Source organism: Myotis davidii, unplaced genomic scaffold (genome assembly GCF_000327345.1).
Source record: "Myotis davidii unplaced genomic scaffold, ASM32734v1 scaffold168, whole genome shotgun sequence".
NCBI classification, from domain to species: domain Eukaryota; kingdom Metazoa; phylum Chordata; class Mammalia; order Chiroptera; family Vespertilionidae; genus Myotis; species Myotis davidii.
In genome coordinates this window covers 9,732,396-9,745,634 of record NW_006383016.1, presented here as the reverse complement: position 1 = coordinate 9,745,634, position 13,239 = coordinate 9,732,396, and the positions used below count along the sequence as shown (strand labels likewise).

The 13,239-nt window shown below is 35.9% G+C and overlaps 1 protein-coding gene and 1 pseudogene across 1 annotated transcript in view; both read right to left on the bottom strand.

Annotated features, from left to right (window-relative positions):
* The window catches only part of ISPD (isoprenoid synthase domain containing), a 144,976-nt gene that overhangs the window by 54,145 nt on the left and 77,592 nt on the right, over positions 1-13,239 (bottom strand). The gene's annotated exons all lie outside the window — the stretch shown is intronic.
* Positions 11,980-12,742, bottom strand: LOC102774186 (annotated as a pseudogene).

Below are 13,239 nucleotides of genomic sequence, written 5' to 3'. Positions count from 1 at the left end.
ATCTAACCTTTTCTTGGGAATGTCTTCAGGCTGTGCTCCCCACGGCCCCTCCCGTCCCTGCACATCCATTCTTGTAGCTCCACAGGAATAACCGCTTGTGACAGCTCCATTTCTTGTTCTTTGTGCCTCTGTAAAAACTGATGACAAAGACTGCTTCTGGGTTTCCAAGCACGCTCAGGCGAGGATTCCTTTGGTTGCTCTCTGCTCCATATCCCATAGTTAAAGAAAAACCTTCCCAAGCTGTATGCCCAGCAGCGCCCATCTCCACATAGCCAATTGAAGATTGGATCACAACATAAACAATATAATCTAAAGAGGAATGTAAACTAGGTCGATTGTTAGGATAAAGGAAAAGTCCACAAAATGTTAATAAGTAACATGGCTTTCATTTCTCTCTCTCTCTCTCTCTCTCTCTCTCTCTCTCTCTCTCTCTCTCTCTTTGTGTTTTAAAGCTCTTCTATTAATGCCTCAGTGAGCAGGTGAGCACTATGGTCCAAATCCAGTTTAACCACTTATTAGCTCATGTATAGAGTGTTACAGTTTCTAGGTCTGGGATCCCTAACCAGTATGTGATAGAGCTATTAATATCTATATCACAGGACTATTCTGAAGTTTCATTTAAAGTGTATAGGTACTCACAGTGCTCAAAAATGTTAGTTGTTTTCACACACAACTCTGTTTCTTAGGGTTCATATTTTGGGTGAGGTAGATGGACAATAAGCATATTTTACATAAGTATAAAACACTGGGCACCAGATTGTGTTCAACTGCGATGGAGAAAAGGGATGAAAGATTATGGGGATTACTTGAGTGGAGGAAGGGCAGGATCAATACACCCTCATATAATCTGGAAAGAAACCAATATGATAAAGGAAACTAAAGCTAAGCATTACAATAAGCAGTACAAATATATGAAAGCTCTAATTATGTTTTTCTGAAAAGAAGACAATATGGTAAGGCTGACAGATTTGGTAGAAGAATAGTTCTCAATCTATTCCCTTCCACTCTAACAAAAATAAGAATGATGTTCAAGGTATGAACTAGCTGCTCCTTCCTCTCTCCATGCAGCATGTTTGAACAGAAATGAAACTAATGGTTATTACTAATATCATAACTGATTATTTTTATTAAAATAAATATTTTCCAAACTTTGGAACTATTTTTAATAAATAATTTACAAGGCATTTCATGAGTGATTAAAAATAACTGTGATTGGCAATATTTCAAGAAGAGTTTTAAAGTCCCCTAAAAATCTGATACGCTGTAATTCCATAAGTTATTAGTAGACAAGCATCCAAATTTATACCATGTGGCCACAGCTGTTGGGTATCTTTATCTTACACATTTACTAAGATGAAAAAAATGCCCTAAATAATAAATTGTCTTAGACAATTCAGGAAGTTATAATAAATCACCACTGACTGATTAGATTAAAAAAACAAATATTTTCTTCTCACAGTTCTATAAGGAGGGAAGTCCAAGATTAAGGTGCAGCCAGATCTAGTGTCTGGTGCAAGCCCATTTCCTGATTTGCAGATTGCTGTCTTCTTTAATCCTCCCTCACATAGCAGAGGTTAAGGGTCCTAATCCCATTCACTGGGCTCCACCTTGATGACTGAATTACCTCCCAAAGGCCTCTCACCTCCTAATACTTTCAGAGTAGGGTTAGGATTTCAACATATAAATTTGGGGTAAACATACATTCAGTCCATGACATGAACAGATAATCTGTAGTTTGGGTCTGTCCAGCATGTGTCCCCCATGCTGTTGGAATTGGTACCATAACTTTCTTTTGGGAATGCACCCAATCCTTACACTCATTCATGTACTATGGGTAAGTTGGCCTGGCTCCAGAGACAGGAATATTAAGTAGGCCTGATTAATAAGATGAACACCCACATTGGACACAGTGGGTGTTTGCGGGGAGGAGAGAACTTTGTAATGTATTTGATTGTCTAAGCACTATGCTTACACTTGTAAAAAAAAAACACAGAATAATAAATATAATTAAAAATTAAATTAAAAATGAAAATAAATAAAGTGGTACATTAAAAAACAAAGTAAAGAAACAAGTTGCAGGGTAAAGAGACAGACAACAGAGTAAAAAGGCAATCACCCTTTCAGTATATGGGTCCAGCAAAGTCTAAAGTCATAGATTTTTAATTCTATTATTAAATCAATTTGTGGTGTGTTTCTGACATTTGCAATTAAAAATTCCTGACTGATGAGCCAATTAGTTCACCAAATTAATGGCACTTGCTTAAAAATTCATTCTGCCTTGATTTTCCTCCAATAAATTTAGTTGAAATTGAAAAAAAAATGCTGCATTTTTTTAAAGTTGTGAAATAATAAAATTTTGTTCAGAAAGTATATTGAAATATATATTCTAACATATAGCTACATAAATATTTATACTGATTTATTAATATATATGTTAAAAACAAAAAAAAACCTGCTTTTCAAAATATTAAGGTAACCAGCTGAAAATTTTAAAATGAAATTAAAATTGACATGTCTATGTTAAGTAACTAGTGTTTTTTTAATTTCATAGCTCATTAAAAATTATTACATTTACCTAAGTTATAGTTTTACAATTTTCAAACAATACATAGTCTTCATTTTTCTTTTTAAAATAAAACTTTTTAATAAATGTGGTATTCTGGTGAAACAATTTTACATTTCCCATTTAAACTCTCATAAGTATTAGTAAATACATGGAATTTAATCCCCAAATATTATAAATCAATTAAAACTCTGACTGAGAAGGCTAGAAATTAGCAGTAATTTAGTCATGATACGCAAGACAAACTGGATACTTGATGAGACAATTACACAATTCTAAAATTTCCATTTAAGTTTAGCATATAAAATTAAATTAAAGGTCATGAGAGAAAAATTCCCTTCATTCATAAATCTTGTTAAAGTCAGGGAAACTATAACACTAGTCACAAATTTAGTAATTTCTGTAACTTTTCTAAGATGTTTTAGAAATCATAATTTGGTGTTTTGGATTTTACTATTTTTGTTTACTGTATACTACAGTCAGGAAAAGCGCAGATGTGGCAGCTCTTTGTTATTCTGCCTTAGCACATGTGCTTTCTAATTACATGAGCTCCCAAAGGTACACTAGCGGAAAAGGTCGGCCATCTCAAGGCAGAGGCTTCCACAGATCCAGCCACACTGGCAAAGAAACTACTTCCCATGACTTATTTTCATGAATTCACCACAAGGGTCGCATTTGCCAACCTCTGGGATACACATATCTGTGAGAATAAAATCCAAATTACAAACAGCCGATGAATGTTAACACCCAATGAATCTGATACAGTTCTGTCAGTGAAACCTCTCTCATGCAGGGCAAGGGTCAGAGCTCAGACGTCACGTGACTTCCTCCTGCTGCCTGGCAAAGGGCCTTTCTTGCACAGACTTGAACACAAAACCAAAAAAACCTTTCTCTCCAAGGCCTTAAAACAATCAACAACAATATGAGGAAAGGTAAGAAGCATTCACTTGTGACTTGCTTGAGAAAGTAAATTTGAGAAGAAAATCATGTTCTGAAGACATTGCTGGCAAAATCCTTCTGTTCTTTCAATTTATGGGGGGAAAATGCAAACCACAAAACAGAGGGCACAACTTGAGAAAATATGACTGAGGCTTTCTGAAATCATAGTGGCCAGTTCATTTTTTGAAAATAATTAAGCTCTTCCGCAACTGTGTTTGTACAATTCTTTGATTGGTAGTTTTTAGGCTAAACGCAATGCCTTCATTACTGAATTGCTATCAAGGTCTAGAAATGTGTCACTGCATGTTTCAACCTTTGCTCTATGAATTGCACATTTCGGGAAAATTATATAGTATCTTCATCTTAAATATTAGATCATACTTATTCTCTTCATGAGCCTGAAAGGAGAACTCAGAAACTGCCTTTTTAGCAACTTCTTACTAGTAATCTAGGTTTTTAGCCTGTTTCTCCTCATGAGGGTCAGAAAAACAATCTGTGCGAACCCTGGGCTTTCTTACATTAAAAAGAGAGAGACCACCCTCCCTGAAGAGCCTAAATCCTTTAATTGCATCAAAACATCTTAAATATGAAGTCAGAAGTTTAATAAAGGGATGAGAGGATTAAGATGGTGAAGACTATGGCATAATTATGTTAAACTCTGGTATACATATTTAGCAGAACTTATTATTCCTATTCAAAATTCAAAACTAAACAGATTGAGTCAGACTTGAAGGCATCTCCATAGTAGACAAGCAAGAAATGACCTGATATTTCACTAGAAAGGAATTAGGACTATAGAATACAATGTAGATGCCTCAGAATACTATAAATGCATACATTCATACACTAAAAAGAAGTTTTTAGGTAGTTTGGTATTTAGTAGTAAGTACCTTTTCATAGCAGCAAACCCTCAAAATGCTCTTTTGTTATCTTACTTTATAAGAACAGAGCATAAGGTTGGCTCAAATCTGAAAACTGAATGTAAGGGCATTCCAGTAAATAGCCTATAAATTAGTTTAATGGTCCCTATTTTAATATATTGCACATGACCCTAATTTTAACTTGAAAAACTATAAACAAAAATCAAACTTCCTTTTTTTCAGTACTTCCACCAAAAAAATCTTTGTGGCAAACAATTTAAAAAAACATAAAGAAAGCATGTCCCATAGTAAACAATGTGTTTACTGTGTTCCTGATACCTCTTTTTTAAAATCTGTCCATGGTGCAGATCTGTGTCCTAGTTATAAAATTTATTATGATTTAGAAGCATTTGGGCCATACAGATAGAATGAGAATCACTTTTTTTAATCCTCACCCGAGGATATTTTTCCATTGATTTTTAGAAAGAGTGGAAGTGAGAGGGAAAGACAGAGAGAAATATCGATGTGAGAGAAACACATCGATTGGATGCCCCCATGCACAAGCCCTCACCAGGGCTCAGGCCGGGGAGAAGCCTGTAACTGAAATATGTGCCCTTGATGGAATCGAACCCGGGACCCTTCAGTCTGCAGGCCAACACTCTATCCACTGAGCCAAACTGGCTAGGGTCAGAATCACATTTTTCAAAAGGAAATAGAGTAAAAACTCAAAAGATTAAAATATATATGTTTAGCTGAAAAATGTGGTAAATCATCTCTGGTTCTCTTTAAACACGACTTCCTTATATTCTTCCTGATACAGGGTTTCAGCATAATATGGTGATTAAAAATATACAAAATATAAAAACTGGCCAAAGCATAATACTAGTAATCATGAATAGTGCCTTTGTGAAACATCTGTGTTTTTTCTGTCCATTAAAATCCAGATTCTAAAAGAGTTGCTGTAGATATGTTTGTTATTAAACCAACTCATTTCCTAATAGCATTAGTATATAATTGTCATGATGCATTCAGTAAGAGGAAGTTGAGGCTTAATTAAAATATATCTTTACCAACTGTCAAAAGTGAGCAATGAGATGAACTGAAAACTAATAAACCTCACCATTTTCCAAACACAAATCTATATGCCAAACATTACTCATATCTCCCCGATTCTCAGTGGAGACAGTCAACTCTGTATTTCCATTGTGATCATAATCAGAAATGCTGATAGGATTTTCAGAGAAAATAAACACATGTTCTAATTTTACAAACTATTCTCTTTTCTAAATATGGCTGTTTGGGGCAGAAAATAAGAAATTTACATACAACCAACTCTTGTTGTTGCTGGAAAACCGTTCTTAGTCCATGATTTTGGAAATCTTACCTTTAATCTAAATTACATGGAATATCTAACAGTCAATAGGTTACTAATATTTCAAAATACTCAGACTCATTGACATAGGATGTCAAACCTCAAAATAATTATTTTGGCTTCACATTTCTCCTGTTTAGTTTTACTTCTCAATCTACTTGAGATTTTCAAGTCTCTAGCATGCATATCATGTGCTCTGCCTGATCCAGTTAAACACTGCAATTTTAGCATTCTTTGTACAGCTGCTTCTGCAGTCTGGATAATTAGTGTCCATAAAATGAAAATAAACAGTAAAGTTATCTCCCTCCTTCTAATGTTATTTAAGGAAAGTCTGCATAAGATTGCTATGAACAGGATATATACAATGCATTTTATTGTAAAAGGTTGAAATAATGCCACATACATTAGAAAAGTCTCCATTTTCTAGGGACTAATTATCCAATTTGTTCTTTCAGCCTATTTTTCATGCTTATTTTTTTCTATTTTACTAGTCCAAATTTCAGAAATTTAATTAAATGTTATTTTCAACTTTTTAACGACATTGATAATACAGCAGGAGTTTTACTGGGGGGCAATATTACTCCCAATGAAGTTTCTCAGTATTTTCTACAAGTGCACAAACATGTCTTCCCTGAAGATTACCACCAGCAGGATTCCAGTTATCAGATTCATTGCCTTCTTTTTGTCTCTAGTCCTTCTCACTTACTATTTCAAGTCTGTTTCCTGGAAACTTTTCCAAGACTCTGAGACAAAACACTTACATGCTTTTAAGGTAATGGGTCAACTTTCTCAAATGCAACACCAAAAAGTCATTTTATAGCAATGATTTTTTTATTACCTGGCTTCACTAACTTGAATTGAAATAATATAGCCTATTTTTAAATATATGTCCCCAATGCATTTGATATGTATCTGGCCTAAATCAAGCTCTTTAAAAACAACTATACAGAAAACGTAAAAACAAGTGTCCATGTCTTTGGCATTCCACCTCCCTGTTAAACCTGCCCTGGCTGTGACTATTAATATGTCAAGAGAAAAATATATGCATGTATGTGTAATCATATATTTAATTGTTTGTGGCAAACAATTAAAAATGTAAATAAAGCATGCCCTATAGTAAGCAATTTCATATATATATACACACACACAGTTTATGTGTATGGTTGTTGTTTTTCACATTTAAATATTTCTAGCCCTGTTTTGGTTACAAACCCCTTAATTTGCATGGGTACAAATAAATACAATTGTTAGTCTGCAATATTAGCACTCGTATTACGGTGGTAGGCAGCATCCAATATGGCTCACAGTGGTCACCAGCTCCTGGTATCCATGCCTGTGTAATTGCCTCCCTTGAATGTGGGTGGAACGTAGTACTTTGCTTCAGATGAACAGAATGCAATAAGGTGGCAGGGGTGTCACCTGGTGATTATGTTACGGAAGACTGTGACCTCCATCTTAGTTCTCTCTTTTGCTAGCACTGATGTGAATGCTCTAAGGACCAGCCCCCAGTGCAAGGAATACAGGCAGGACCCCATCCACAAGCTTGTGGAGAACTGAGGCCTCATGAAACAGCCCAGAGGAACTGGTTCCTTCCAATCCACCTAAGTGAGCTAAGAAAGCACATTGTTCCCAGTGGAGCCTAGAGATGACCATACCCTTGAGAACTGCCCAGAGCCAGAGAACCCACAGAGACTGGGAGATAATCATGCTTTTAAGCCACTAAGTTTTGGGGTACTTTGTTATGCAATAATAGCAAACAAATACACTGTTCAAAGGAATTAGTTCATTAAGAAATTTCCATGGCCATTTTCATTCATAAAAGTTGATTCTTTTATTTAAAAAAAATTAAGGGGAGATCTGTAACAGAGGTTTGTATCTAATATCCCATGTCATTTAGATGTATCTAAGTATAATAGCTGACGGCCACCCTCTCTAGTAGGTCTTCCAAGTAAGCTAACCAAACTCCACAAGACAGTTTTGTTTTTCAAACGTACTCAATTTTCAAAAGGCATTATGTTTTATGACCTTCACATTTTCCCAAAGAATGACTAAGTCTAACAATAAAAGCCAAAACAATATTGAAAGTGAAAAATATTTAGTCTCATAAACATTCCCACATCAAAAGAGCGTGATTACTCTGCACAGGGTATTATGGGTTTCTGTAAACAGATTTGGTGCTGCCTGTTTGGTGTGCATGCTTTGTGAGTCAGTGCAATGGAAAGTACTGTGTGTTTAGTAAATAATTCCCAATTGAATTCCAAGGAATTGTGCATTGTAGGAAGTAGAGTTTTAAGTCTAGCTTACCCCAAGATTATCTTTTTTTTTTTTAAATCCATGTTCTGCTACTTGACAACATATGCCTATTTGTTCTGCAAAGGATCACATACTTGCAGAATAGCTCATGTCTAGAAGACACAAAGCAAATGAAGTGCATATGAGAGGAAAATATTGGTGCTAATTGTATTCTACCAATGCAGGTCTTTTGGCACAAAGGTATCCTAGAGTAGGGTAATTACAAAGAGATTCATGGTCAAGGATGTTTTCTGAGTATCCTTACAGTACACACTTCAAAACCCAGACAATCAAGGACAATAGTATTTAAACCATCAAACAGACAGATCTCATTTATATTTTGTGACAGATGAATTCACACAGCTTTATCTAATTGAATGTTGTTACCAAAAAAGCTTCATTTCATTGTAACATGTCCTAATTTGGACTTGTATAGAAGGATTTTTATAAATCTTTTTTTTAAAGTACAGAGCTGTTTTTGGCAATGTTCTCCTTTTCTGTATGCCTTCTGGTACTATAGTTACAGGAGCAGAAGGAAACGTGGCATTCAGGAGCAGGAAGAGTTAATAGAGCTCCTCTGGCTTATCCCCTGACCTCTTCAGGGCTTGGTTCTCGTAGTTCTGCTGATTGGTGCACCCTTTCCAGTAACTCCATCTTGTGAAAACACTCATTAAACCAAACAGTGTTTGCAAAAGTGCTCTGTCCCACTATATCAAACCCAGTGGAATGACAATTCAAAGGAGAAGAAAGGGGAAAGGGATAGACGAAAGCGGTGCACACTCCCTGGCATGCTAACATGTTTCCTCTTTTCTTTAACCTCTCTCTGATGGACAAAACTCCTAGTCATGGACTGACTGTTTGTGTCCTCCACCCCAAATTCATATGTTGAAATTCTAACCCCCAATGGGATGGTAGCAGAAAGTGAGGCCTTAGGTTGGTGATTAGGTGATGAAAGTGGAGCCCTCACAAATAGGATCAGTGTTTCAATTAAGAGAGACCCCAACCAGGCCTCACCCTATCCCCACTGTGAGGATAAAATGAGAAAATGGGGGTCTGCAACCAGGAAGAGAGTCTTCACCATGCCAGCCCCTGACCTCGGACTCCAGCCTCCAGAACCATGAGCAGTAAATGTCTGTTGTTTATGAGCCACCCAGTCTCTAGTATGATGCTACAGCAGCAGAACAAAGACATCCCCCTTGTCTTCTACTTCGAGGTGTTGGGGGTTGGGGGGAGGGAGGACCAATTCCCTCTGTGAACTATAATAAGAGACTTGAACTATAATGAATAATGTATAAATAAAATAAGGAAATAATAGTACAGTAAGTTTTATGGTCACATATGAAGAGAAAAGAAAACCCAGGCTCAGCTCCAGAATTTCCTGTGTCAGAGGAGACGGTGGATGGTGCCACCTGGTACAGCCTGCACATCTGTGTCTTCACCGTCTCATTCCACAGAGACTTTATATAGTTCTGACTTCTGCATTTTACATGAAAAACTGGAGGCCTAGAAAACTGGTATCACTTTATCAAGATCATAAAGTTAGTTTTTCAATCACAAGGGAAGACATTAATCCAGTGCAATAAATAAGAAGTTAAAATAATTTGGGGAAGCTCTTTAACCATGAACCTGTTCACTTTTATCTCTAAAGTCCTGAGCATGTTAAATAGAAAACTGCTATATAACTTTCTAAATTTTATAGACTTTATAAATTTTATTATCATAAAAGTTAATATGCAAATTTGTTTTTCAAAATGTATACTTGCAAATACTTCCATGAAAAAATGTCATCATAAAAATATTTTAGACTTCAATTAAATTAGTACTGTGAACTCAAGGTATTGGCTTGAAGAGTTCATTCCAGAAATACCAAATTTCTATAAGTTCGCTGCTATACGATCAGACATAAATTTTCAAATAATTAGAACACATGCCCCAAACACATAATTTTATATCTTGGTCCTCAATGATGACTTGCCCAACAAAGTTAAAATAATAGGATGAATGAATAGTAACATTTATGTATATAATTATTAAAAGGGAACACTTATATATGGATTAAACTATAAGATGTGGTTTTAATACTATTCATAGTTGTGTCTGTATGATTATTTCAGAAAGAAGGATAAGACCTGATTTAAATCCATTTAACAAATTGTCAAGGTAAACTTTATGCTGCATTTCTTGTCTAGAGCATAAATTTCAAATATTTTCTGATTTATTAACAATTTGAGGAACTGAGCACTGAACAATAGAGTCAGAAAACTTTATACTATATATAAATGGTCAAGCCAGGCCTTTGATCCTTAAGTCTAAGATACCCACAAAGAACTTATTTTAAACTTTTAATATTTTGAGTCACTAGAATATTTTAAACCAGGTTTTAGGGAAAAGGTTATTTAGTGCTTTATTATACTGATATAACTAAGGAACTAACATATTCAATAAATTAACAAGAAATATCTTTATTATTAGAAAAATGCATACATATGGAGCATATCTAGAGTTAAGCAAAGGATTTGTTAGTTTCTTGTGTCCTTAGAGAAAATATAAAGAAATTGAATTGAAATAGTACGCAATTAGATGCATTTGTCAGTTATTGAATTATCAAAGAATTATCATTAATTGATCACAAACAGTATTGTACAACATTTAGAGGTACTAAAAAAAAGAATCTATCTTAGCCTTTTCCAAATGAATGTTTCCCTAAAGGTGTTCAAAAATACAAACAACATCTAATTTGTAAATTATATGAAGAAAGAAATGATAGCTAATTAATCCTATGCTATAGTTTATACCAAAAAAGGTAGTAAGACTGAAATACTAGAAAAAAACTAAGTTTAAATTCACCAAACACAGAAAGTCTTATACATGTGTATAAAAGAATTCTACACAAACAAAAGCTTAACAGCATCATGTGTTTAAAAAATATACTTACATAATTCTATTTAACTATAAACATCATATACATCAACACAGTGAAGGTGCAGCCAAAAAATCAAGACCATCTACATTATCAGAAAAATCATGTCATAACAAGGCTGGTCTTCTTTAAGCCAGAAAGACTATATGTGTACCACAGGTATTGAAGTCAGTTCACTATATTCTCTCTTTCTAGAAGGGAATATCATTAACTGAAAACCTACCCAAAGAAGCACTTGATGTTATATCTTATGTAAAGTGGCTAAAAATCTGGAAAAGCTTCATTAATCAGAGACTTAAAAGAACACACTGTAACTATGTAAACAACTTAATGGTTATCACAGAGATGGATTAGATTCAGGGGAAAGTCTAATGTAGGTACACTACAAAAAGTTGTATCTTACACCACCATGGAAAGAACAAACCAACACTCTTTTCACTAAACAATAAACAGAAGATTCACCTTATATCTTTTCATATCCTTAGTGTTAAAAGAATGCCTGTTACGTAAGCACTCAATATTAGAGACACTGGTATAACTAAATGGAAAAATTAGTATAACTAAATGGAAGTATAAAAAGAGTGTGTCTGGAGGTAGAAGTTTCTTTACGTAGGGCATATATGTGAGGAATGTTTCCCCAAGTTTGTTTTATGGAACATTAATCCCATGAATTATCTACAGTTAAAGGGTTACAGGAGAACATGGAAAATGGCACACCCCTTGTCCCCAATTTGAATAGATCAATCACTGATTTGTATGTAATGGATTTGTGAGAAGGCCTTCATTAAAGAAGTCTGTTTAACTCTATTCCTTGATGCTTCCCATTTTTCAATCATAGCCCCTTTTTAATGGCATAGCTACTGAACATCAGTGGATCTTTGGCAAATACTATTTAAGGTGGAATTATGCACAGGACAACTTGTTGGGCTAATAAGAGTTAACTCACACCTGGATCTTTGAGGACAAACATGTATTAAACATTCTCACATATCTGAAAACAACCTCATTATTGTTCTGTTAAGAAGAGATAAGCTGCACCTAAGTATGCTTCCTAAAATTATGAGAGGCATATATCTTTTTTTAAATGATAGCAATATGGTTTATTCAGCTGTGCCTTAGTACAGGCAAGGGGCTTGCCATGGTGCTCTTGATGTATAAAGGCCAGATTTTCTGCCAGTTCTTTTTTAGCAAAGACACTGACTATGCTAAAAGGATGCTATGAGGATGTTGTACACAAGCTCATCATCCGTCATCTTCACATGGCCAATAGCCACTGGCAGACAAAGCAACCTCTTCATCTCGAATTTGATCGTAGATTTCACTTTGTGGACTTTGGCTACCATGTTCTCACTGGGGGTCAACAGGAAGGGAACTTGCCAGCCTTATTCAGGCCTGGGCCTGTGATTACTAAGATCTGCTTGATGAGAGACTCTGAAGCCAAAAAGGCATCATACTTCCTGCCCAGCTTCTTGGAAACCATGGTAGGTTATTCACAGCCTTGGCCTCATCACAGTGCTACTGGTCCCCAGAACACATGGAGAACTTGAGGCGGGAGTGGATTTAAGCCTGGCAGTGCCCAAGAAGCATTTGTCCTTCTGAGGGTCATGATACTTCAAGCTGATCTGCAGCTCCACTCTCTCCAAAAACTTCTCATGCTTGCGGTGGTTCCCATGCAGAACCCCACGCACCACCTCCTACAGAGTGTCCTGGGAGACTTTGCTGCTCATGGCTTCTCGAGTGGCAAAAAAACAGAAAAGAGAGAGGCATATCTTGAAGTCCTTGCAGGACCATCTTCTCCCCACTTTTGGAAGCTTAGCAGAGAGCTGGCTTAGCAGATCCAACTTTGCTCAAAACAATGAAGCAGATACCAACCAATAGACGGCAAAGTTTCCTCCTTTCCATCAAGGCCACCTCTCCAAACAGGTAGCCATCACAGGTACAGAGTCACATATACACTCACCTGACTCCATTCCACAAATGTAGGGAACATGCCAGGGGTGGGAAAATGAACAGTTTTATTGCAAATATAAATTCTGCAAGGGTTACTAGGTTTAGCAAATAAAAACATAAGATGTTGTTATATTTAAATTGCTGAGTAACAACAAAGAATTTTTAGTGCAAGTACATTCTATATAATATTTGGATACCTATATATATAAAAGCCTAAGTGACCGTCGCAACTGAAACAACCAAACGGACAACTGAACAGGCTGTGTGGGATGACCAGGCCGGCAGGGGCATTAGTGAGGGCTGACCAAACAACTGAGCAGCAGGTGGCGTGGGGTGACGGGGT